The 27,444-nt window shown below is 45.1% G+C and overlaps 1 protein-coding gene across 1 annotated transcript in view; it reads left to right on the top strand.

The window, feature by feature from the left end:
* Positions 1–27,444, top strand: part of COL9A2 (collagen type IX alpha 2 chain) — a 60,288-nt gene that overhangs the window by 126 nt on the left and 32,718 nt on the right. The window contains exons 2-5 of the mRNA XM_078379921.1: positions 22,237–22,311; positions 23,682–23,717; positions 24,728–24,790; positions 26,372–26,425. The gene's annotated coding sequence lies outside the window, so the exon portion shown is untranslated. The remainder of the gene's footprint in view (positions 1–22,236; positions 22,312–23,681; positions 23,718–24,727; positions 24,791–26,371; positions 26,426–27,444) is intronic.

Raw genomic sequence — 27,444 nt, 5'->3', positions numbered from 1 at the left:
TAAGCTATAGAGACGGTCAGTCTAGCCACTATACACCATCCTCGGTAGCTCTCTTGGCTCTAGTTGTTGTTGCCGAAGCTTAGAGGGATGAAGTCTCTCAACTGGGGTAATATTCCCTAACATTTGTAGGAGATGGCATAATGAGATTCCCCCATATATTTACAGTTTGGGGCTGACAAACTTTCTTTCTTTTTTCCTTCGTTCCTTCCTTTCTTCCTTCCTTCCTTCCTTCCTTTCTCTCCTTCCCTCCCTCCCTCCCTCCCCCTTTCTTTCTTTCTTTCTTTCTTTCTTTCTTTCTTTCTTTCTTTCTTTCTTTCTTTCTTTCTTTCTTTCTTTCTTTCTTTCTTTCTTTCTTTCCTTCCTTCCTTCCTTCCTTCCTCCCTCCCTCCCTCTCTCCCTCTCTCTCTCTTTCTTTCTTACTCTCTCTCTCTCTCTCTCTCTCTCCCTCCCTCTTTCTTTCTTTCTTTCTTTCTTTCTTTCTTTCTTTCTTTCTTTCTTTCTTTCTTTCTTTCTTTCTTTCTTTCTTTCTTTCTTTCTTTCTTTCTTTCTTTCTTTCTTTCTTTCTTTCTTTCAGACCTGAAAGTGAAAGCCAAGCTTGCTGAGGCAGGTGGAAAACAGAGATAAGGCAGCTGCAACTGTTTGAGTGAAACCAGAGAAGAAAACCCACACCTCTTTGTGGGAGGAGAGGGGAAAGGAGATGTGAGCTCCTGGCAGGGAAAGTGAGGAGGAAGGAGTACATGTTAGGAGGGAAAGGAATTGGGCTGCAGAACAAAGAAACTCAAAGGAGAACTGGAACATGCAAGTTTAACAAGGACTGGTGGCTGAGGTTCAGTTAAAGTCAGTTGCAGAAACTTTTCCTGGAGATGAGGCAAAATGATGCCGTGCTGAGGGGTGTGTGTGTCTTTTTCAAGGTGTGAAGTGCATCAGCGCTGCTCTGACGTTTTCATTTTTTTCTCTCCTGAAAACCTAAAAAGTATTTCTGAAAACCTTTTCATGCCGATTCCCCCCGCCTCCTTTGAGGTTTGTCCTTCGGGCTCCACCACATCCTTTGCATGTGTGTCGTGTCTCCCTGTCTTTTAATTTGCTATTCTTGACTTATTTTCCAAACAAAGGGCAAGCAGAAGGGGGAAATGAAAGCCACCAAGGTTCAAAGGTAATAACAAACAGAAACAAACGAAAACGAAAGACAAAGTATACTCTTTTTGTTGTGAGCTGACTAGTCAGAGAACGTTGTTAGTGGGCATCATGTAATTACTGTAATTTCCCCCCAAAAAACAAACAATATTATGCTGGATGTTATCAGTTGCTTCTTGAGAAATTTCTCATTTCTAAAGAAAAACCTTCCCTTCAAACAAAGTTTGCTGAGGAAACTTTCCCTTAACCCTGAGTACACAGCCTTGCTGCTTTGCCTCTTTGTAGCTGTCCAGTGATATCAGCTGAGGCCGGCCCTACCATGAGACAGAACGTGGCGGCCACCTCAGGCCATGAATTGCATAAAGAGGAAACAAATTCTTCATTATACCATGTACTCTATGGCTGTATTTTTACTGCCAGGAAGGAGAGAGGTGTTTGTGAAATGTTCTGTAAGGTGCCAGAATTATATAGCTGAGTATGGGTAATATGCGCCCTGACTTTGAGAGTGAATAGCATTACTGTAGCTGTTTTATTTCATATACCACGGGCCAGCCTTGGACCTTTCCCCTCACATCAGGCCATAAGGCTAACTTCCAGGGTTCTCAATATTTCTGCCAGGTTGGAAAGACTGTATTGATTTTTGTTCCAGGTCAGGTCAAAACACCCAATGGTGATAAGATTAGATAATCATACACCAAGCTTTGGATTTGGGCTGATGAGATGCGCAGGGAGAGTTTTATGCATGCCCTAGTCTCTGCTGAGCAAATGAAATAGGGGCCACCATTTAAACCCAAATAAAAATTATGAATTTGGTAAGCATGTGAGGGAAGGCTTTTTCCTCATTTGTTCCCAGGCTGTGGAATGCACTGATGATTTGAACTCTAGACCTCATTAATTCTTATGTTTCCTTTGTCTCAGTGTTTGGATTTATATAATTTAAAGAATTCTATTATCAAATTCTACTTATTTTTATGATGTTTTCAATCATGTTTTTCTGATCCCTATTAGCTGCCTTGAGTTCTAGTGCAATGTGAGGTGGAAGTGTAATAAATAACAACAACAACATCCCTTAATGAGGTAATATCTTTTATTAGGCCAGCTGAATTCTCATCTTGAGACGCTTAACCAGGTACAGGCTCCATAGCTTGAAGATCGGCAGCTCCCTGATTTTTCGCTTTAGCGTCTGTCTGATGAAGATTTCTGTGAGACTCCAAGGTTTGCACAGTGTTTTGTGATCGTTTAGTTGTCTGAAGCAAGATTGTCCTCTCAGGGGGATTTTGGAGCTGTATGATGAAGATATGGAGCGGCCAGAGCTTCTTCAGACTGACCGGAAGCCAGAAAGTATATTAATTAGAAATACTGTGATCTAGATACACCCTGATCCTACAACGGGAATCTCTCTTGAACTGACATCTAGCAGAACATAGAGATATTGCCATACCGAATGAGGGTTTCAAAGTCCATCCATGTTGTCAAGTTGTGTCCAAAGGCCACCAGGAACGTTTGGCTGCCTCAGTCAAAACAGAGTGGCCTTTTCTTCATAAAAACATTCAGGACCTTTTGGTTTTTTTGAGAGTTTGGTCCAGGAGACCAGCCTATCTGGATTAGGAACTGGTGCTTTTCTGTAACTCTCAAATAAAAGCATGTTTGCGGGGTCTGTCCAAAGACATTTGGCAGCTTGAGATAAAGGGTCTCGCTTGATGGAACTCTCTTACCTCCGGTCCATGTTTCACATCAGAACTGGTTATTCATACTTAGCACTGATCATACTTGTCCACTGCACCTGAATTTTGGGACTGCAGCTCTTGAAATGGCCTTACTCCAAGGACAGAGCAGGGTTTCAAGGTTGCAACTGAAAGGACAGCTTAGGGGATACGAGTCTGGTTGCATGTTGCCTGCCGTATTCTCCTCTTAGCACCTTACTACTTCCTACCTCCCAGTATCCACTGCCTGAGGCAGCTGTCCAAGTCTCCCGCCTGTGTATATTGGACAACATGTTTGATCAAAAGGACCTTCTCAAGCCTATGTGTTGAAGTGTCTGAAGAGAAAAGCTGGAGATGAACATCAGGGGAAAATATCTTAACTGTTAGAGCAGTATGACAACGGAACCTAGGGAGGTGGTGAGTGCTCCAACGCTGGAGGTATTCAGGAGAAAACCAGACAGCCACCTGTTAAAATTTGCTTTGATCTGGGTTCCTGGAGGAAATAAATGTTGCACAGTAGCACAAAATAATATGAAATTAAAACGTAAGAGTTTTTTTTAAAGCAAATTAAAAATGTTGGGTTGAAAACAAAAACTCTTTCTTTCTGTCCCACCTTCCTCTTAGCAAAAGGACTCAAGATGACATACAACAGCTTAAAAAAGTAGACACACACACTCATCCCAAAGCCAAAAGAACAGCACTTCAAGCACGAAAGTGACTGGAAAGTCCTTTTGCCTGATGTCTAAAAGATAAAATCCTGGTGTCGTGCAAACATTGTTGAGTTTCATAACTGGGACACCACAGCCAAGCAAGCCATCTTTTGAGTTGATGCCCACCTCTGTTGACTTTTGGTGATTGTTGACCTTTGATGAAGGAGGCGCTCAGAGAAGGGATGGAGGACCCTCAAAATATGAGAATGTGCTCTCCCAGGCACTCCCCTCTCCTTGTGTACACACCGTTAAGATAAAAGGTGTTCTTATTTTGAAAGGACCTGTACTTCTGCCTGGAACAGCTTGGCCCATGGTCTGAAGAAATGCAATAATGGGACCCTTGTGTTCTCTTCAGTCCACTGCTTCGCGGGTGGCTGGACCTCATTCAAAAAAGGCACACAACCTCTCTTTAGCATTGCAACAAGGATATAGCCAGCTTGAGGGGTAAAAAGGCTATTTAGCCTTTCCCATATTCTCATGACCACAGATGAGGTCTACTTGCGAGTCGGGCCATGGGGAGGCAAAGGGCTCCACCCTTAAGAGGACGCCAAGACTGTTCAAGAAACGACCCCTCTAGACTTCTTTAACTACACACTTGATCTTAGCCAAAAGATCTCGTGGTCTTTCAATGGCAACCATATTCAGCAGGTTAGAGAGTTTAAGTACCTGGGTGTCTTTTTTCATTATCGACACTCCTGGACAACTCACCAACGGGCAGCGATTAAGTCTGCTAAACTCTCGGCACAGGCTATTTTACGTTTCCACCATACGTGGGGCCACTCTTACATCCCTGCTGCGCTGCAGATTTTCGATGCCAAATCAGTTACACAGCTTCTATATGGTGTGCCCATCTGGATGTCTGCATTACACAGTTCTGTGGAAAGAGTCCAATCCACATTTCTGTATAAAATCTTTGGTCTTCCCCACTGTGTGCCCTATGCTGCTCTATGCCTTGAAGGTGGCCAGCACAAGATCGAGACTCAGGCCTGGCTCAGATTCTTGAAATATTGGATTAAAATCTGTTTCTTTTCACCCAAGGACATCTTATTCCAAGCGCTCTTGGCAGATAGTCTGTTCCCAAAAGGCCTTGCCCTATTTCTTAAGAAAATCAAGACCCTGGGGCTGTCACCAGACTTACTGGGCTCAATACCCCCCTCCAGGGTGTTTCCAACAATCAAAAAAAGGGTTTTATATAGAGGGGCAATCTCTGCACAGCGCTGCCCAAAGAGTCTGCTCTCCACTCCACTTTCAGTTGCCCCTCAGCTATGGCTGTAGACCGAGCTATCTCTATCACTTAGAACAGCCACAAGAACGATGGGCTTTTACCCTTGCCAGATGCAATATAGTACCCTCGAACATAGTGCAGGGCAGGTACAAGGGTTTACCAATAGAACTGAGACTTTGCCCGTGTGGTCAGGGAGTGGTTGAATCCCTGCAGCACATGCTATTTTACTGTATTCTGTACAAGGATATTCGCCTGTCCCATCTGTCCGCTTTTCTCTCCTCCCATTCCGGATGGGATGATATGAGGAAAATGCAGCATCTTCTAAGTGGCAATATTAAGGAACTTACCCTGTCAACTGCCAGATACGTATATGCCATCATGCAGAGACGTCGTAGCACGGTCTCGCAGAATGAAGAGCCCTAAATATGCTCTTGGCTGGCCCTTCCTACCCGTTACCCAGTGAACATTTTAGTTGTATGTTATTGTATTTGTCTGTTTTACTGTACTCAGTATGCCAATAAAGGTTTCTGACTGACTGACTGACTGACTTCTTTAACATAAGATAATGGCCATTTTGGGATGGCATGCTACCAGTAAGGACTTTTTGATCCCTGGCAAGCCCTTCCTCCATAATTTTCTCAGCGACTTTTCTTCCCAGATCCTAAATTTACATCCCCTGAGGTACAGAAGGGAACTCCTTCCGGATACCCAACATACATAAGAGAGAAAGCTTCAAAACGTAGGGGACATTAAAGCTTTAGCTCAGTCCGTTTTGAGGTTTTCTGAGAAAGATATGGTAGGAATGTTAGCTGCTGCTTTGAAGAGTTCTGAATAGGAAGGCCAGGCACAAATTCTTCTTTCACATGTTGACTTTTCTGTTTGTCACTACAGCTTGCCTCAGTCTATGAAGCTAATCACAGGTAAAAGCAACATTTTCCTACTTCATATTTTCTAAAACACTCAATCCCTTCACATGGTTACAATATGTTATCAAAACAACGTTCGCCTGCACAATTCTGGAGCTCTTAAGTAACTAGCTACCAATACCTAATCATTTGTGATTCGTTCTTTTTTCCAGGTCATTAAGGTATATTTTCTCTTCTTTTGTGCTGTACCTGTAACTCTTTTAGTTATAGTTATGGTTTATGTTTGTGTGTGACCTCCCATAACTATACAGGCACTGGCCAAAAGGGACTGGATGATTCTTGAATTTGGAGTGCAAATGTTCTGAGATTTGTAAGACTGAATTTTTCAAGTTCTTGGTGTCTGCTCCTATTCATCATTCAAAAATTTAAATTCTAGAGAGAGATCTTGTCTCTGCTGGGGAAGAAAACGGGAAAAACAAAATAAAAGAAGCAATGCTAACAATGTCCGAATTCCTATACCAAGGACAATTGGCTAAACTTCTCTCAAGCCCTGCCTGCAGGCCCCTTCTTCAGCCTAGCCATCTCCAGATCATCCTCCGCATCTTAGAACAGCAGATGTGTCAGGCTACATTGTCCATTGGCCCTGTTGGCTGGAGATGATGTGATTTCTGCCAGCTTTGCTGCTTATCTAAGATAGCCTTGATAACACAGTCAGGAATATTGCCCGAGACGATGGTGCCGAGTGAGCCACACTGGAAGCTAGTAAGCATTTCCTCCTTAATTGCTGGCAAGCCAAGCTGAAGGCTGTCTCTGGCAGGGGCCATGTGCCTGCATGTTCGAATTAGCCAATCCTCATCCCGGATTGTGTTCTGACTCTCTACTGACCAATTAAAAGATCTTCCTCTATTCTACAAACAAGGGCAAGAGAGGAGTGGCGAGGACCAGCATGATCTGGAACACTTGATTCCTATTCCAGGTCACAGCTTACCTTGCCTGAGAGAGAGAGAGAGAGAGAGAGAGAGAATTGGCTGATGGTCATCATACTCTAGAGTACAGACGTTTTGCAGTGTGCATGTCCAGGGCAAACCTTGGGACTTCCTAAGATGGTCACGGTACAATAAAGAAATGGACAGCGAAGGAGCAGGCTGCTTTGTTAAACCTGCACCATCAGCTAGGGCTGACCCATCCATTAGGCAGAGGGAGATCACTGCCCGAAGCAGCAGATACAAGGGTCAGAATTAGAGATGGGCCCTTACCACGGTTCAGCATGGTTCGCTGGATCAGACCCACGGGTGTGGCACGGGTGCCCCCAGATTCTGTGCCCCGACTCCTTCCATGGGCGCCCACTCAGATGAGGAGATGGGGCAGGGAAGCTGCTTCTGATGGGGCGCCTGCACAACACCAGTGGGTCCAGTCCAGTGAACTGGTAAGTGCCCACCTCTAGTCAAAACATTTCAGCATTCTCATTTAATGAGGGTGATATGTGCTAATCTTGGGTACTCCTGAATAGAAGGAAGCATTTCTTTCAAAGCAGAAATCTAGCATATCAAGGATTTTTTTTAAAGCACAGCCCTCTCCCTGTTCAGCTGCCTTCTTATTTGCAGGGATTTCCCCATAAGGTAGCTTGACCTTTTTACTCCATCACTGTCCTGTATCGTATTCCAGTACCTTTGCTGAGCAGAATATTCAGATGGCATGGTATCACTACTAATTCTTATCCCAATACAGAGTTAAAACAAAAAAAAAAAGGTTTAAAAAATCACCCTGCAGATAGAAAGATAATGCATGAAGTTCTCTTTCTCTGTTGTGCCAGTTTTTTATCTGCAGGGAAATGTTATTTGCTTTGTTTTTTAAAAAAGAGAGCCAGTATTCTGGGAGTTGAATAGCCACCGTGTTAGTGTCTCCCCCTTCCAGTAGGCTCCCTGTTGTAGAACTAGTTCTGCAACCAGTTCTGCAACCAGTTCTGCAACCAGTTCTGCAAGAACAGGCATGCAACACAGACCCTGCCAGAACTCGTGCAGTTGCCCTTCCAGTCTGCATTTGGGTAATGCGATCCAGGTGGAAGATACTTGAACTCAGCTCTCGATTCAGTGGTAAGGGTCGTACCATGCCATCCAAACCTGCCGTGTGCTCTGTCCGTGTGCTTTTTTGGGACCCCAGCAGCCCAGCTCCCTGGGGGTGCATGACAAATTTGGAAGGCTACGGAACTCCGCAAGTGCGCAAGCGTGCTATTTTCGCTTCGGACGGAGCTGGTACAGTAGAAGCCTTGCATCGTTGCTCAGGAGTGAAAATAGACGGGGCTTGGCCTGCTGTCAGGCCAGAAGCTCATTCCCTCGGTGTGACCTTCCAGCATATGGCACCGCAGCCTGTGGATCGCTTGCTGTGTCATCCATTATCTCTCAGACAGGTCCCTGCATGGCGTTCCAAAGGTTATGTTGTTGTTCAGATAAAATAAATACAACAAGCCTACGTCACCCTTTTCTAAAAAGAGCCGGGCCGCTAGGACAAGCTGTGAGAAACGTGTTTGCTCTCTGGACCCTGCTCAAAAGCCACACGTGACACAAAGCTTGACCCTAAACGCTGTGAAGACAGCTGGCAGCGGAGAAAATGTCTAAATAAAGACGTACGAAGCAGGTGTCTGTCCCCCAGTCCTGCCCAGGGTCCAGTTCGATAATTTTAAACTCTGGGCGTACTGGCGCACAAGAGCGTCCTTCAGTAACGTGTGCTTTTCTGTTTGTTTCAAAACTGAGTTCTGCAACAATTTGGTCCAAACAAGGAGTTATTTGTAATCCGCTCCTTTCTGCAATAATTGAGGTGTCACTCAGGGCTCGTTTGGATAGGCATCTGTCCGGCTCTTTGGTGCCCTGTGGGTTTGCTCTGTTGGCAGACCAAAATTGTCCCCGGGACACCCCTTTGAGCCCCTGTCAGTGTGTGTGTGTGTGTTTCTACCTTTTTGGTGCAGGTTAGTGCGATTATTTATTTATTTATTTATTTATTTATTTATTTATTTATTTATTTATTTATTTATTTATTCCTATATTCCTCATCTGCCCAATGGCTACTCAGAGCGGTTCACAACGCACACAAAATCAACACAAACCGTATCACAAAAAATGCAACTCAGTTATAAAATAAAATATAAAATCTCATTGAACAGACTGGGGACAAATGAAACATATTATGTTTTATATACTACATAAATTATTTAGTATAGCATATTTTATATATAGTTTATAGATAAGCCAAATACAGTAAGAGCTCAGGAACTTTATATTTTAATATACGTGTAGTTTCATATTACAGGAGAGTGTTTCATATTACAGCAGCCTGCAGAATTCAGATTTTCTAAAGAAAAGTAAGTAAAAGTAATTATGCAAAGTCTTTCACGGCCGGGATCTAATGGCTGTTGTGGGTTTTTCGGGCTCTTTGGCCGTGTTCTGAAGGTTGTTCTTCCTAACGTTTCACCAGTCTCTGTGGCCGGCATCTTCAGAGGACAGCACTCCGTGCTCTGGTGTAGTTATTTATTTATTATTTATTTACTCCCAAGCCAACTACACCAGAGCACAGAGTGCTGTCCTCTGAAGATGCCGGCCACAGAGACTGGCGAAACGTTAGGCAGAACAACCTTCAGAACACGGCCAAAGAGCCCGAAAAACCCACAACAACCAAAAGTAATTATAGTACGTTAATTAATATTGAGTAATGAGGAGGGAGTTAGTCTAAAAATGGGTAACTATTGATTGCAGGTCTTGTTTGTAAAATAGTAATCAATTGTGGTTGCTGTAGATTTTAGGGCTGTTTGGGTGTGTTCTGGAGGTTTTTCTTCCTAACGTTTTGCCGGTATCTGTGGCTGGCATCTTCAGAGGACAGGAATTCGAGCTCTGTCTGTGTTCTTGTAATCAATTACTTTGTAAGCAGAACTTTTCAAACACTGGGGCTAAATCAAAATAACCTTTCTGTATTTGGTGAGCAGAGTCTCATTGCTCTGAGTAGGGCTCTTGATTTTTACCCCAGATTCATACCGAAAAGAGAACGCTTCCTGGTAAATGGCGATGATGATTAAAAGAGACTGTCAGGGTAGCGAAACCGAAAGCAAAAGCTAAATGGTCAAGAAAAGTAAAAAGATGGTAAAATTTGAATTTGTACCATCACAATCTCTTAGATTCCAGTCTAAACTCCACTTTGTATTGGTTGTAAACATTGTCGTATTGTTTGTATTTTATCATTTTATTTCATTTTGTAATTTTGCAACATTGCCATATTTGGAATCCCCCCCCCCCACAGCCGTCTTGCCTGGCAGGTGGAAACAGCTGTTATCCTCTCCTTACATCATAGGAGCGATCATATCCGTTGTCAGAAGTCCCTCAAGAAACCTTTTCTGGTCCAAGTTGCTTCTTAGCAGCACCATTTATTCTGGTATATTTTTGTAAGCTTTCTTTCTTTTTTGTAAGCAAGGCTAATTTTTGTCATTCTTTTTGTGATTACTGTACGTGTATTCTATTTAGAAACGCTTCTAGTATGTGCGATAGGAAGGTAAAAAATTGTACCTGTATAAGGTGATGGACCTCATGGAAAATGCAGCCAAGAAATCAGAAGAAGGCTGGGACTCAGAAGATCAAAAATGAAGGAACTAGAAAAGATCATCAAGTGTAACGGTGTGTCACTGGAGACCAAGATCATCCACACTCTTGTATTTCTGATCACCATGTATGGGCGTGAAAGCTGGACAGTTAAGAAAGATGACAGGGGGAAAAAATTGATTCATTTGAAAAGTGGTTCTGGATGAGAGCTTTGTGGATACCCTGGATTGCCAGAACAACAAAGAAGTGGGTCCTAGATCAAACCAAGCCTGAACTCTCTCTGGAGGCTGGAACTGAGGCTGTTCTCCTTGGGGCACATCATGTGAAGGCAGGATTCTCTGGAAAAGACAATAATGCTGGGAAAGGTGGAAGGCAGCAGGAAAAGAGGACAACCACATACGAGATGGACAGAATCCCTGAAAGAAGCCACTGGCTTGAGCTTGCAAGAGCTGAGCAAGGTAGTGGAGGACAAGAGATTACTCATTCATATGGTCACCGAAGCACCTTGATGGTACATAACAACAGCAAGGCGATGATGTCAGCAGCAGAAGGAGATGATCAGGAATTAAAGAGCTCCCGCTTTGATCTCAGAGCTTGCACAACACTCTTGCAACTTGCCTCTCTCAGTCTCATTGTGGGCGAGTCCAGAGAGCCCGAAATAAAAGCAGGAAGTCTTTAATTACCCACAATTCATCCCGCAATCACTCCTACACAGCCGTCGTTTATTCACAACAGGATTTGGGACAGGATGTTACCGTTCAATTAAAAAAAGAGGAAAACTCATCACCCAGATTCCCAAACTCCTGCCCTGTTTGGCGTCAAGAGTTCCCCTCGTCCCCCAAGTTGCTTTTCATAGCTTTTGGGATCACGCAGAAGGAGCAGCAATAGAGTTTGGTCGAGCAGAAATCCTGTTACTCAGCTAGTACAGTAGAAGGAAGGAGGATGTTTGATCTGGAGTATGTATTTGGGGCAGGAAGGGAGCTCTTATTTCCTGGATCCTTTGAATAAACAGTGTAGCTGAGAGGCAGCTTGGCCCAGCAAGAGTCTCTTGAGGGATTCTTGACAGCTGGTATGATGATTCTTAGGATGTAAGAAGGCCATAACAACTGTTTCCACCCACCAGGCAAGGAGCCTGCTAGGAACAAAGAGATTGGCTTTCTTACATCACCGGGAGTATTCGTTTATTAATTGTGAGTTCAAAACACTCCATGACCGAAAGTCCTTTGGGTTTTGTAGGACTGGATGGCCCTTAAGTAGCAGCGGCACAAGGAAAGATCCTACAAAAGGATCTGGATGGCCCCAAGGGAAGTGTCAAGGTGTTCAGTCCGTCGGTTCTCAGCTGTGCGTCTCCTGCTGGCGTTGGACTTTATTTATTTAAAGCATTTCTCGCTCACCCAAGATCATAGGGTCTCAAAGTGGGTCATATAAACCGATTTGGAAGCGCCAGACGCTCCAAACCATTTGAAACGAGTCCGTTTAAAGCACAGCATTAAAACTAGAGATCGGTAGTTCATGCAGGTCTGTGGAGACTGATAGAGTCATTGGCTTGGCAACCTTGTAGATTCCCGTTGGGTCCCTCTAGCCATGATCTGGGTGCTAACCTCTGGTGCTGGACCTGATAAAAGATGGGGGTGGTGGTTGCCCTTTTGCCTCCAAGCTCCCAAAGCTTAGTTGTGGCAAGACCTGGAGGCAAAAAACGACCAAAGACCTATGCATTGTAACGTGGAACCTGACAGCAGTATCTCATACTTTGGACTTGATTTGCAGTGTTCAGATTAGCTTGAAGGTGGACACCGCAGCCATCAGGAATATCAAGAAAAGTGTGCAGTGACAGGGGCAAAGTTGGAAAAGGGTGATGCAGACACTTGGCACGCTTCTCCGAGAGATTTCGTGGCCCCCAGAGTAAAACATTAAGAAACAGGGAACCCAAAAATGGATGAGCTCATTTCTGTGATAGAGAATCCACTCTTTTCTCCAGTCCCTGAAATTTCCTCTATATAGTTTCTCCGTCTTCCTGTTTTTCATCCATTCTCTTCATGGATATCCATCTTCTACCAGGGATAGGGGGTGTGTGTGTGAACGAAACACAGCCCTGAAGCTGCACGTAATTGTTTCTATGAATGGCTTTCCTAGAAGCCTCCAAGCACAGTGACTGTTTCAGAACAACCTTGCCAGGTTTTATGGCTAAAGTCCTTATTTTTCAAAACTGCAAATAGCCTCCTTCCCACTTCTAGTTCCATCCCTTTCATTTGTTTCCATTTGTGGGCATGCCCTATGGCCCTCCTAGGATCTTGGGAGTAGAAAATGGATCCCTAGCCTACCTTGAAGGGTCGTTGTGAGAGGAACGTGGAGAGGAAGAAAGCTCTGGATGCTGCCTCCTTGGAAAGACAGGGTATACATCAGAGATGGGGACTTGACTCGAAGACGCACCGGTGACTCAATGCTGGCTCATGTTTTTTCCCCCCAATGACTTGAACCCGATTCATGACTCGGAACCCACCCACTCCTTCCTCTCTTTTTTTCTGGGGAAAAAGCTTGTTTTGAACACGGACTTGCACTTGGGGCTTAGTTCTTGGTATGAAAGTCAGGCTTGGGACTTGATACCAAAGACGTGAACTCCAACTTGGGACCCAAAAGCATGTCTGGTGCCTGGTATACATGTAACTAACCATTAAATTATATCTGGCATTGACTTTCCTATGAAGGCTGGGAGAATAAACTCCTTAGCAGATTTGCTGTAAAGATCACACAGTCCCAAGGTGCCCTCTGTTGGCTGTCCTTAGGAATTCCCATCTTTTTCCTCCATCGCCTGTCCTTAAGTGACACGCCTTAGCTTAGGAAAACTTTACAGCTCGTGTAGAATGTCCATGGGGACAAGGATGAGAATTGGGCAGACACAAGGCTGTGTTTTTACCCCTGCCCTTTCTCCAGGATATGTGAACCCTGCTCATGAACCCTTTGAACTGTACATTGCAATGACCGGGGCAACATCCCATCAGAAGATGTGGCATAGCGCTAAATTGACTTGTCACTCAACAGGTACTCTTGGATATCAAAGATGGGAGAGTCCTCCTTTGCGTGTTCTGTCTCCCCCTTTCCACAGGAACAAGGCAAAACTGGATTAAAAACAAAATTACTGGGAAGTGGCATATTGCTGAACTGGCATGCCACTCAACTGCTGTGGAACACTCCCCAGTGCCCCCCAGGATTTGATACCAGCCGCCACCCATACCAGGAACTGAAGTCAAATGGAGTGGTCCTACCCATGCTAAAAAAAAAAACAACAGTAGTCCCTCCCTGTGATGCAAAAAGGTGTGGATAGCCATGGGAAAAGATTGAAATAGTTTTGTGCTTACCTGTACGTTTTGGAGTCACTGGAAAACAGAGCTAAAGCAGTCCAAAATACAAGATAATTTGCCCTCCGATTGTGCCCTGAATCAGCTAACAGTCCAGATAAATTGATTGAGATTTGGTACCAAAGACCTGGGGTTGAGACAGGAAGACTTACCAACATCCCCATCTTTCTGTACCATTGACACGCCTTTAGCTTTCATTATGGGCCACCTTTGAAGTCTGTTTCAGGCCCCACTCTTTCATTGTTTTCAGTGTTAAAGGCTGTTTTCTCTAAAGTTTGCAGTTTTTTTTTCCAATTTGCACGAACATGTCTTTGCATTGTGGGTAACATTTCTCAAAATATTACATTTTTGCAGGCAGGCTTGCCTAATAAACATATGTTTGTGCACACCTTTGTGGGTTTGTTTGTTTTTGTTGGAGAGCCTCACTGCAACATTTAGAGAGGTGCAAATTTTGAAGGCTAATTGAGTGTTGATAATTACGTGTCGATTCAAAAGTGTGAAATGAGCTATGTTCCCTAAAAATGCAAATTTTGGGGGAGTGTATGTCTTTAATATCAGTAAAGTTGCTTCCTATATTTCCTTATGAACTTGTGTGTGTGTTTCCTCGTTTTACACACAAACAAATTCATGCGTTGAACTGTTATATGACTTCCTGTGATCCAAGGTGCAACGTCTTGAGCATTAGATGCAGCTCAACTTGCTGAGACATCAAGAGGATAGAAGATGGCATAGTCAAGCTAGCAGTGTGCTGGAGGAAGTGTCGAGTCCTGGAAGGAAACCAGAAACCACCGGAACTCTATATTTGGACACGTCAGTTTGAGGTTGTAGCAGCTGCTTGCCGAAGCTACTGCCAGCTCTGGAAAGCCTCAATATGCAACCTAGGTAGAAAACAACTCGGGAAAGTTACTTTGCAGACTACAAGTTGTGTGATTTATCCCTTAGGGCTGTTGTTGAGCATCTCCAGATGACATCACTGATGATGTACAGAATGTGGCATGGTGTAGGCATGAGCCCTATTCCTTTCCTCACCCTCCTGCTCACACTGCTGAGGGCTACAAAAGCAATGCCATTTGTAAGCTGTATTTTTTGAATCTATTTTTATTTATTGAATTTGTATCCCACCCATTTAGACAGTGTCTACTCTTTTTATTCCTAGTTTAGCGCTATAGCTGAAGTAGCATTAGTTCAGATGCTTACCATGTCTTGTCAGTTCAGCGCTATTTCACTTGTTAATTTTTTTTTAAAGGATTTGAGTGTTGGCAAAAGGGGTGGGTAAGAAATGGTGGCAATGGCAGAGAAGAGTGAGGAGAGAAGCAGGGCGGTGTGATGTGTGGACACTTAAATCACACCTTCCTGGGATATTTAAGAACGTCGGTGGAACCATGGCAGCCATTTAAATGCTAGAGTGTGATACAGAGAACTTTGCACCCACCGGGGAGAAACCTCTGTCTGGTCATGCCCTCAGCCAGGGGAGAGGAAAAAGGAGAAAAAGTGGTGTGTGGGGAGAGAGAAAGACAGCAGAGTTCACCAGCTCTAGTTTCAGCCCATGTAACCCCTGATAGATTACTCTTGTAGGAATGAGGATCATCCCATGTTTTAGACCAGTGGTTCTTAACCTTTGTTACTCGGATGCTTTTGAACTGCAACTCCCGGAAACCCCAGTCAGCACAGCAGGTGGTGAAGGCTTCTGGAAGTTGCAGTCCAAAACTCCTGAGTAACTCAAGGTTAAGAACTAGTGTTTTAGATTGATTTTACATCTTGTTAGACACTGGACCTAGGTGATTCCAGGAGGAAATATAATTATCCTAAATGCAAGCTGAATCGTTTAGCTATCTGGCCGCAGAGCCCGAAGTTGGGAACTCGACTCTCCACCGTGCATCCTAGAAGAACCAGCCCGTGTGGCCTTAGGCAACCTGCAGAGTTCCAGGACGCCCCCGGAAGAAGAGAACGGGAAACCACTTCTGTGCCTTGATCTGGAAAACCCCGGGGAGGGTCACCGCACGTCAGAATTGACTTGACGGCACATGATTCTTGAAGGCAAACAGCAAATGCCTCTCTTTGAACAATTATAATACTGTGTTCTCCAGCAAGTTACAAAGGCCAACAAAATTGATTTATGAGATCAGCACAGACAACTGGAAATGGGTTGGGTTATCAGAGGTGTGCACTACCGAGAAAGAGGTGGGATTCCCCCTTGCGCGAGATCAGTTTGTTTTTATTGTATTTTTTACTGACAACAAAGGGAAGAAAGGATCCGGGGATCTTCTAGCTTCCAGACCAAATAACCTTGCCAGTCTTGATACTATGCGCCTTGAATAGGCAGGGTCAACGTACGCTGATCTGCATTAGGTGGCTAAATATTTTAGGGTGGTCCTAGTCTTCATACGTAGCTTTTTTGAAAATAACAGGAGTGACAAGCAGAGCAGGTATAAAAAATCCAGTTTAGGGAGATGGCGTGTTTTCCTATTTAGAGCACACACTGGATTGGGTTTTTCTACCCTTTAGCCTAAAATCCCTTATGCTGTCGGAGAGAGTTTACGTAGTCCTTGGAAGCCTCTGGAGTGTTTGTGGTTGACAGAATCAGGCAGTGCAAACTATCTCCAGTGATAAGGGAGTGTTCCATTTTATTGCAGACGTAACGGTGAACAACCTTTTGACATTTCCTGACACAATCCTGCTGACAGGAGACTTCCATCGCTACCAAGCTTCTAATGCCTGTCATTGGGAAATAGCTGTAAATGTTGACGATGCATTAGCTGAATGCAGCGTGTTTGGGTTAAACACTGCAGCCTTGGTTATAGAATAGCTGCTATATGCAGTCTATCCCAGTCTCCTTTATCTTATCAGAGATCAGAGATAAGACCAAATAAGATGCTTTTCAGAAAGTGAGGGGTGCTAATAAGTTAGTTTTTTAAAAAAACACACAACACCAGATGGAAAAAGATTGGAAAGGAGTTATGAGGTAGTAGCTGGAAATGCTACTGTTATGAGTACGCAAGGAAGGCTGAATTTCTTAGTGATGATCACAAATTTGGTTTACTCAGCATTCATTTTTAGATTGTCTCCATTACTGACTTCATTACTGACCATTGATCATGATACTGTTATTTGAATCAGCAAGTGCTTCTCTAAAGGTGATCTGACAATGCGAATTGAAAAACACTGGCGAAGGTGTACAACTGTGTCATACTTCTCTTCCTGGTTCTGTGTCCTCCGACATGCTTCTCTGTAGACACAGAAGTAACTAAGCAGAAAAACAAATGGGAATAAGTTCCATTCCACTTACTGAGAATTCTTCTCAAATAAGCTTGCAAAGCATAAATGCTGTAATTCTGCCCCACCCACCCCAGATCTAAAGAATTTTAACTTCCAAAATTCACTTGATGAAATAAAGAATATTTCCTGTAATGCACAAGCTCTCCAGCTTCTGTTTTCTTCTCCACCATTGCCACCTGGTGGTCTGTATCACTGAATTGCTTAAAATATTTCTGTCTTCTTGCCTACCTTTTGCAAGTACTCTATCTCTTTGTAGATAAACATTGCCACAAAAATTGCAACTTTAAAGCAAAGTTGATATATTCCTGAGTTACACAAAAAGAGAGAGAGAGAAAATGTAGAACGTTAAATATAAAATTGAAAAAAAATGTGCAGTTTAGATCATCTAAATGTTTAAAATACAGTTTACACTGGTTTAACACTGGAGATTCCCAGGGAGGTGTAGCGAATAGAGTGACAGAGCAGGACCCTGGAGAACAGAGTTCGAATCCATGCTCAGCCATGGAAACTCACTGGGGGGAGTGGAACTGGTAAAAACACTCCTTAAATATCCCACTTAACTCGAAAGCCCTGTTAGAGATTCTGTAATGTGGTTCTGTCTTGATGGCACAGAAAACACATACTAGTTTAGTGTACAGTATAAGTTGACTAGATAGCTCGGTGGTTCTGGCTACAGAGCCAGGGTTGGGGAGTTCGATTCCCCACTGTGCCTCTTGGCAGAAGAGCCAGCCTGGGTGGCCTTGGGTAAGCTGCGCTTTCTCAGGATAGCCCCAGAAGAAGGGGATGGAAAACCACTTCTGAGTTTTCTATACCTAGAAAACCCAAAAAAAGGTCATCATAAGTCAGAACTTACTTGACTTCACATTGTCATAATCGTCATCATTTAGTAAAGGGAGACCCAGTGTTGTGTGATGGGGATTGAATGACTGACTAGGACTCTGGAGATCTGAGTTCAAATCCTCTCTGTGCCATGGACACTCATGGGGGTGGGGAGTGGAACTAGTAGAACCATCCTTTAAAATATATCAGTTCCCTTGAAAGCCCTGTTAGGGTCACTCTAAGTTGGTTCGAACTTAACAGTGCATAACACACACACACACATGTAAGTGAAGCAGTGCTGAAATTAAACATGGCTTTAGAACTACCAAGATGACTGCAGAAGGGGTGTGTGGGAGCTTCTCAGAAGCAGAGCTATCTGTTTATGGTCTATAGGTCCCAGGATAAAGATTCCAGTATCTCTCTACTCCTACATCATTCAGTGCTGGCTGGGGGATTCTGGGAATTGTAGTCCAAAATCAGCCTTCCTAAGCTCTGATATAGGGAGAGAGTCCTTTTGGCAGCTGGGGCAAGCAGCACCATCTCCCACCCACTCTGTCCTGATGCACACACACACACACACACACCCTCAGAAAAAGGAGGAAAATGTGCTGTCTGCCTCCCAAGACGCACCTGTGAAGGTGGTGGGACTGAGAGAAAGGCCGCCCTGATGATCTTAACCCCCAGGCAGACTCCTAAAGGTGGTCCTTGAGATAGCTTGGACCCAAGCTGTTTGAGGCTCTCTAAGTTAAAACCAGCTCTTTGAATTCTGCCCGGAAATGGATCAACAGCCAGCCGAACTGCTGTAACAGGCCTTCTGCTGTCCCTGTAGCCAGCCCCCCAGTTAGGCAATCTGCCTGCTGTGTTTTGGACCCACCGACGTGTCTGAGCCCCTTGAAAGGCAGTCCCGTGTAGAGTGTGTTACAGCCATCCAACTGAGATGTAACAAAGGCACGTGTCACTGTGCTAAGATCAGACCTCTCCAGGAATGGGTGCAGTTGGCACACTCGTTTTCATTGTGCAAACGCACTCTTGGCCACTGCTAAAACCTGGGCATCCAAGGCTGGGAGACAGGTGCAGGAGGGGCACCCCCAAACTGCACGCCTGTGTCTTCAGAAAGAGCGTCACCCCAGCCAGCGCTGGCCTGCACCCCTGGTCCTTCCTCTGCCCTTCAACTGACCCGGAACACCTCTGTCTTGTCCATCTCTGTCCTTAAAGGTGATTGAACAGAGCTGAGATGGCACTTTAGGGTCTTGACGCTCATCAGCAGATTTACCTCCAGGTTTCAGAGGTACTTGGATGCACTTCGATGCCTTGGTCCTGCCTGAGTGGCACACTCTCCGCGCTACCCTGCCCGCCCCTCCTGCACTTGGAGGACCAGGCGGTACCTCTTGGGCTAAACCCTTCCACCTTTCCTGTCTGTGTCGGCAGGGAGGGGGAAGTCCCAGCCTATCCCTCCCCTCCCCTCCCCGCTTCATATTCATGACCCATCCCTCCCTCTTCCCCTCCTGCCTCTTGGCTTTTGCTGGATTTGTGGATTTTTTTTCACTCAAGGGCTGGCGGGCCTCCTCTTCTTCTCCAAGCTTGCCTTCAACATGGCTAGCTTTCTAGGGGCTGTGAAATTCTGCCTCCTCTTCCTCCATGCTGTCAGCTTCTCTCTAGCACAATTTGTAAGTGTCTTTCTTTTATATTCTTCTACTGGATAGATGGGGACGGGAGCCAGAGGGGGGGGGGGGGTTGAGTGAGAGCTGTTTGGAAATCTACAGCTCTCTTGGATCCCAGCTGGAGATCTGGTGCAAGCCAATAAGACTGGAATAATATGTAGTTCTCTTAAAAATCTTTCTATTCCTGGGAAGTCTAAAGTGTAGCACTGTGCCAGAAGGTATAGTGATACTTGGGGTGGGTGGATAATAAAATTGAACCTTTTGGTTGAGGGGAGAAAAAAAAAACTTTTCTTTCACTCATGCTTTCAGACAGCTTGGAGGGAAAAATTGTACTACTAGAGATATCCCTGGGCTTTAGATTTGAGAAAATTAGCCTACAGGATTATGGAAGGATCAGATGGTACTTTGAGATTTTCTTTGTGTTATTCATCAAAAGTCATCTGCAATGATTCTGCTATTTCTTCTTGAAATGTTCAGTGTATGTTGGTGTAAAGGAACTGATGTGAAAACATGCAGGATTGTTACAAGATAATGATGCTGTTTGGACTCCCTGCTAAAACTTTACAAAAGTATCAAGCCTTACACGATCAAACCTCAACTGGAAGGAATCAGAAAAGAATCCTGTGCGTTGCAGAAGTTAATCAAAAGGATTTCCAAAGTCTGAGAGGAAATTCAGCATTTTTACTTACGATATTGACTGGGCTGCTCGAGGGGGGCATCTGATAGTTGTTGGTTTTTTTTTTGCGGGGCAGGTGTTAGATAACTGCCTTTGGCAGCCTTTTCATGCCTGCCTTTTGGAGTAAGGATTTGGGTGCCTAGAGAATGATGGGTGGGCTGTAGCCAGCAAAACCAACCATCCATTAATGGCAGATGAAAGTGGCGTATATATATGGTTGGTTTCGCTGGCTAGAGCCCAGTGCTATATATATAGCACTGAGCAGTTGGAAAAATGGAGAGCATTGTCTAGAAGTTGGAGAGGCATGGAAAGTCCATATCTGTGGGCATCTGGAATAAAGTCACCTTTGAGACAGTAGTCAGTGGCCTTGCTCCCTCCTGCATCTTCTGCAGTGAGGTGCTGTTCAGAAAAAGAGCTCGGAATTTGGAAAAGTTGCACCCTGGGATTACAACTCCCAGCTTCCACCAGCCAGCAGAGCCTGGCCAAGCTGGTTTGGATATTCTCGGCATTAAGTCACAGGACCTGAACACAGAGACATATTTGATGAAGGTGTTTTTGGCATACAAAGGGGGCTATTCATTCAATAAACCTTCATTTGTGTCAACCTCTGAGCTGGCATTTTTATAAAATTAGCCCTGTGCTTATATACCCTCCCCCCAAACATACATACCTTTTGCTGGCCACTTTTCCAGATGTCAGAGTAGCTCTTTGAAAGTAAACAACTGGAGTGTTTTATCTTTATTTTGAGGCTCCCAGAGATTTTGATTCTCTCTGATCCTGCACGATCATTCAGTAACTAATAGTAACTGGGGAGTTATAATATATAACCCTCTTGATCCAAGCACATGCTGAAGTTTTTAGACAAGCTGGCTTCATTTTATCTCAAAGCCCCTCCATGTGTACATAAGGTTTTATTTCCCTTTATGGCGGTCTACCTTGCATTCTGGTTGCTGTAGATACAGTCTGCCCAGGGCTTTGCAGTGTAGAAGGGGGCAGGTCCCTGCCCCGAGGAGCTTACAGTCCACCTTTCAAAACAGGATGAAAGGAAGGGTCAGAAAACGGTTAAGCAACAAACGGTCTGGCATGTTGTTATAAAAATAGAGGAAAGAAGGTATTTTGGGGACTACAACTCCCATAATCCCCCAGCCAGCAAGATGTTAGTCTCCTAACGTCGTGCCTGTCTCTGGCCCGATGTAGCTTATTGGGTTGGAGCAAGTGGCTGTGGAGCTAGGAGCTGGAAAATCCCGAATTCTCGCTGTGCCCCATTGGAGGGGTGTGTGTGTGAGAGTTGAGATCTTCTGGAACCTATGTGGCCGATGGGGTGATGGGTCCTTCCACCTGTGTCATTGCGTGGTAGTGCCTGACCATTACCCAAAGGAGAGGCTAGTAAGCCGCATCTAAAAGACCCTGACTGGGCCAGTTCAAGCTGAGTCAGAGTTGAGAGCACACGCTGAAAAGAATTCATAAGGTGCCTTTACTTTTATTAATGTTGTGGAAGTAAAGTCCCTTGAGTCTAGTGGAATAGAGGGAGGCAAGGTAGCGTTGCCCACATCCAGGCAATGAAAAGGGCTTTCAAGTTGCATCCAAACGGTTCATTCATCCAAACACTCTTACTTGTCTTTGTCATGCCTTCTTCTATCCACTAACATCAGGGTGGCTTGCATGGACTAGATAATCCATCTTTATCATTATGAGAACTCTTTGGAAGTAGTAAAAACCTTGCGATGGAAGTGGATTGAATGAAAACTCAGCTGCCGGTCTCCTGGATGGGTGGGGGAACCTTTCATTCTCCAGATAGTTTCACCCTTCTTCCCAAAATACTTAGTCAGCATGGCTAATGCCAAGGGATAAGGGGATCTGTAGTCCACAAGTTTTGGAAAGCCATTGGACTCCGATCTCAGTAAGTTAGATACCACTTTGGTTCTCCATCTGTGGTTCCCCTACTTTCAGGCAATGTACTGTACTCTGCAGTGATAAGAACCACGTCCAGAATAATTATTCTGCCTTTTTGTGGCCTCCCATGCCTATCTGATATGCCAGTCTATGCCTCTTAAAAGTCAGTCCTGCTGGCAGGAAAAATGGAGCCACAAATTCCCCACACGGGCCAGGACCGATCTGGTGTTGGGATGTGGTTGTGGGAGAAATGGATGCAGGGTAGCTCGTTGGCTTTGAGTTTTCTGTGTTCTTGCAAAAATAACGTGGCTTCTTTGCTTTTGGTTTCTCTCTTTAGCAAGGTCCACCAGGAGAGCCTGGGCCACGGGGCCCCCCAGGTCCGCCAGGCATACCAGGAGCGGACGGCATTGATGTAGGTACACACCGCTGAGCTCCAGAGCTGGAGCAGGAGAGGGGGAGAGACCGGCTGGGTATAAAGGAAGGCATTGTATGCAGGAGGAGACGAGAGATGCTCTTCCGGAGGGCCTAGAGGGAGCCCGTGAGTTTGCCAAAACCAAACACTGTTGCTCTATAGGTCGTCGGAGAGCAGGATGCAAATTCTGTGTTCATGTATACTGAGAAATTTGATTGTTGAGGATGTTGCGTCAGCGTGATGTTCTAAGATGGAACGAGGGAGAAAGTCTATGAAATATCTAGTACGGGGGGGGCAAAGTGGAGTTGTTGGATGGTGAAGTCCATCATTCCCACCTGGGACTGCAAAGTCCCATCATCCCCACCTGCGCAATCGGTGCCATCAAAGGGAGTCCAGAGACATCCGGAGGGCTGTGTTTTGCTTTCTTCTGCCCTCATGGGTGATGTTTTGGTTCTAGATTGGATCTAGTGCCAAAGCTGGTCCTCCCGTTAGGCTGTTTCTTGGGGGGGGGTAGAAGATGGAGATCAGAGAGAGAGGACAAGGGGTCAAAGCTCAGCTCCTGTGACCCCTGTGTGGCACGGCTCTTCTCTCGCTCAACTAGTCTGCTGTCTAGTCCAGCTGGTGATCTGCACGTTGGCTGGGGAAAGGCACCCTATTTCTTTAGGTTCAGGCAACAAGGGCCGAAATCAGGCACAGGGAACTTTTGACAGTTCCCAGCGGAAAGTAATACCAACAGCAACAAGGGGAAATGATACTGAGATTTTGTTTTCAAGGGCGGGAAACCAGGAAATCTCACCAGTGCAAGGGGAGTTCTCAGGTCAGAATGCTTATGAGGGAAGCAACCCTAGACCTTGAGTAAGTCTTATAGGCAGGAAACCCATTTTTCAGAAAGAGAGGGGATCGGGAAAGGAGGCTAGCCCTTTCTTCCACGACATCAACCATCCCCATAAAAGTTCCCCTCCACCACAATTAGCTTGAAAGAACCTACATTGGCATCCAATTTCAAGCTCCAGTGCAGTAGGGGAAGAAGAGGGCGAAAATCTCTTATCTCTGATCAGTGATTGGAGATAAGAGTTGAGTTTCCTTTTCAGCAGGAAAGCCCATGGGTTAAATGAAGACCTCCCATGTATCTGGCCCAAGGGCCATAGATGCTCCATCCTTAATCTGAAGGGACCGGGCGCAGAGATTCGGATCTGCGTTTTCTTTTGTATTGAGGTTGTTGTTTTTTTAAAGCTATAGTGGAGAAGACTATATGTGGGAGGATGAAAAACTTAAACTTCGGGATAAAAAACTATTTAAATAAGTGGGTCAGTCAATAAATGTTGTTATTGTGACCACTGACAACCACTTTTCTCTCCTTTCCACTATAGGGTGATAAAGGCCCACCCGGTGCAGCAGGAAGTCCTGTAAGTATCTCAACCAGCAATGGGACACCATTTGGGGGTTTAGGAGCTGGTAGACTGCAGTGGGTTGGAGCGTCAGGGGCTGAGGGTTCGAATCCCCTCAATGCCTCCTGGGAGAGGGGCCAACTGAGATTTCTCAGAACCTCAAGCAGGCTGCATTGGTCCCAGAGCAGTACCAGGAAGAGGGAGCAGCGGGCGACTTTTCCAAATAGAAAAAAAATGGGAGGAATTGGCTCTGTGGCACATAATTATTAATAATGAGGAAGAGTCCTAGGTCTCATGCGTGGTGGGGTGGAGATTCTGGCTACTCTCAGGATCTTCTTGAGGGCGTTTTAGATGTACATTTTGGATGGGTGAATCATGCTTATTTCTTATTTTGGGGTGATTTTGGGGGGAGGGGAGATGGCAGGGTGTTAGACTGAGCCTAAATCTTGCCTTCTGCCATGGAGCCATGGGTCAGGGCGGGAAAGAACATGAAGGGATTGAAGCAGCCATTTTGGACCTCTTAAGACTTGCTGTGTGTGAGAAAAAAAACTCTCTTCCTTTTGAGGTTGTACACATTTGTGAGACTTGTGGGTCTTTTAGGGAAGTAAAAAGGACAGGAAATGGTGTAGTGCTTTGTAAAAAGTGATCAGCTCAAAGTGCAGATCACCAGGAGAGAAAAAAAAAAGGTTCAAAGACACTCTAGCTGGTGGAGAAAAAGGTGCACGTGAGGTAAAATGTGTAAATAAATGGGCTTCTAAGGGGGAAAAGGGGGGTTAATAAGTATATCTATGCTAAACATTTCCCACTCCCCAGCATGTTGCAACTTGGCATGAAACAAGGACAGGAAGAAAATGTGCGTAGAATTTGCAGAAAAACAGCAGAACTGGGGGGAAAAAAGATACTTCCACCTCAATCTGAAAGCAGAGGCATCTCCCACTGCTATTTCATGCTACAATTATTACATTTCCCATACCGTTTTCTAGGAACATGTTTAATTTTTCTCCCATTAAATGTTTCTTTTTTAACAGGGGACAAAGGGAGAACCAGGACCTCCTGGCCCAGATGGCCCGCCGGGTAAACCTGGGATTGATGTGAGTAGAAATCAAGTTGACTCCTCTTGTTGAGGGTCACTCCTCTTGTCCTGTTGAAGGTTTCAGACTCCCCACCCTTCAGCCTCGGGGTGGCTGGTGTGTGGGACGGAGGCATGGCTCGGGAGCGCGGCAGCCTCCGTGGATCCATTGGCCCCGTTGATACCTGGACGCTTGTAAATAATGCAAGCAACGAGCTTTGTTCTAAAGGAATCCATGGAGGTTCTTTTTCTACCACTGACAAACACGTTGATGTTGAGAAGAAAGGGGGAACCGCCAAGATGGCAGTGGGAAATCTGGAAAAGTGAGCCAGCTAATATCAGCTCATCAGTAACATCCGCTGCTGGACAGCTCCGTGGTTTAGGTCTCTGGCTGGGGAGCCAGAGGTTGGGAGTTTGAGTCCCCCATTGGGCCTCCTTGACAGGGGCTGGACTAGATGATCCTTGGGGGTCCATTCCGGCTCTGCAGTTCCAAGATTATTATTATTGTTATCATCTACAATACTCCAGTCTGTACCTTGGTCCGAATGGCTTGAGGGACTCAATTGCACACACCCGTTGACTTTCTCCCTAGTCCCTTTCCTTACTATTTTCAACTGCAATTCCCAGACACCCCGGCTGGTGGTGAAGGCTCCTGGGAATTGTAGTCCAAGGTTACGCAAGGTTGGGAACCACTGTTGTAAGGAGACATGTTCCATCAAGACTGTTCTAAGTGTCAGGACAGCTTTGAGAGTAACTTTAGAACTATGGCGCTTATGGGACACATCCCAGATCAAACTAAATGGACATTTGTAAAGCATAATGAGAAATGGAAACGCTCGTGCACAGGTTACAGGATTGGTTCATCTGAGGGGTCCTGCACCTGTCTCAAAAGCTTCCACAGCTTCAATAGAAATAAAATGAATAGAAAAGGGATGAAGCTGTATGGATTTCTCAGTCGCAGAGGTGGGCTCAGCAGAAGATGGGGTTAGCGAGCTACATGGGGAGGGCGTTAAAAATAATATCAAGTGAAAAGCTACTTTTAGGGAATGCAACTCCCACGATCCATTGGCCCTGTGGGAGATGTGGGCCAAAAATTAACTTTTTTCCAAGTTCTGAAAGAAAGAACTTTCCTATTTGTAGAGGCTGATATTTACTATTGCTTTTGCTTTACTAGGTTATGAGCCGTTGGGAGTGTGCTGCGCTGCTCGGCTTGCATTCCCCCCCGCACATGGTGTTTGTGTTTATAAAAGTAACACTCTTTAAAAAACAGACCCACCCATCTCTCCTTTACTTTCACCCCACAGTCAGTGGAATTCAACTCCCAGATTCCCTCCGTGGCTAGGTTGGCTGAGGGGCTCCTGGAATTTTAATGCGGAAACAATATTTTCTGGTCTCTATAATTGAGTGTGTTGGGTTGCCTTTCTCTCTGATCCTAATTTTTGCGCGTACGCGTGCACGCACGCACACACACACACACACACACACACACACGTTTCCCTCTGTGATTCCTCATGGCTTTGCTACCTCAGTTGACCCTCTGACCCATGGCGGCATCTACTGTTTGGGCTTTCATGATGCTCCAGCAATCTCCTTTCTTTTACAGGGTTTAACGGGAGCGAAAGGAGAACCCGGTGCCATTGGAAGGCCTGGCCTTAAAGTGAGCATCCTCATCTTTTTCCTGCCTTATCTTCTTGGCTGACCGAGTTTAGGATTGGTCTGAGGGCATTCTGTAACTGCCGTGCCAACACAGAAGGTTTTGAAGCACGGCTGAGCCTTGAGAAGAACCTTCCAACACTGAACGGCTTCTCGGTTCTCTCTGAGCTTGTTTTGTACCCCTGTGTTTGTTTGATGTGGGTCTCCTTTTTGGCATCGAGGACTCACCTGTCCCCAGGAACACAGCTGGTGTGAACTCACAGACTGACCCGGAGGAGCATCACCTGTGAAGAATGAGCGACTCTGGTCGACATTTTTAGGGAAAGATGCTCTGACAAGTACCCAGGTCCCAAACCTTTCTGTTTTTTTAAATCCTCCCTTTTTTATTCTTGCTTAGTGAGAATATGGCCTGGATTTCCCCTTCTTCACTTGAATTTTCAGGTTGTGAGATAGGTCAGGATAAAAGAGAGGGTGGATATGCAATTGACAGTCCATTCCAACTTCTGTATGTGGAACAGAGAGAAGGTTACAACTTATTTACTGAAATCCACTAGTAAGTCACAGCTTGAATCATAGGGGTTGGTGATTGACTCCTCTATAAGTTCTAGTTGAGACTTCTGATTTTAGCACAGTGGTTAAACTGCAGTGTTGCAGTCAAGCCTCTACTCACGACCTGAGTTTGATTCTAATGGATTCAGGAAGCCAACACGAGGTTGACTCAGCCTTCCATCCTTTTGAAGTTGGTACAATGACGACCCAGATCACTGGAGGGTGAGGCAAAGTGTAAAACCCCAGAGAGTGCTCTAACACCACGAGGCGGTGTACAAGTCAAACAAGAATAGCATCGCCAACAACCCTTGCTTGCCTTGGGCAGCAAAAGGACTTGGGTGGCCCCCCAGTTTCACCCTTGTGTAGGATAGTACCACATTCTCTATATCTTCTGCTCTGGAAGCCTTTGCAAGATCCTGACAACAGCAGAACTGTGTTTCTCAACACAAGATGTAGGTTCATTGTGGCTGGCAA

The sequence above is a fragment of the Pogona vitticeps genome, chromosome 9 (genome assembly GCF_051106095.1).
Source record: "Pogona vitticeps strain Pit_001003342236 chromosome 9, PviZW2.1, whole genome shotgun sequence".
NCBI classification, from domain to species: Eukaryota; Metazoa; Chordata; class Lepidosauria; order Squamata; family Agamidae; genus Pogona; species Pogona vitticeps.
The sequence above is the reverse complement of the archived record's forward strand: the minus strand, read 5'-3'. Positions and strand labels throughout refer to the sequence as shown.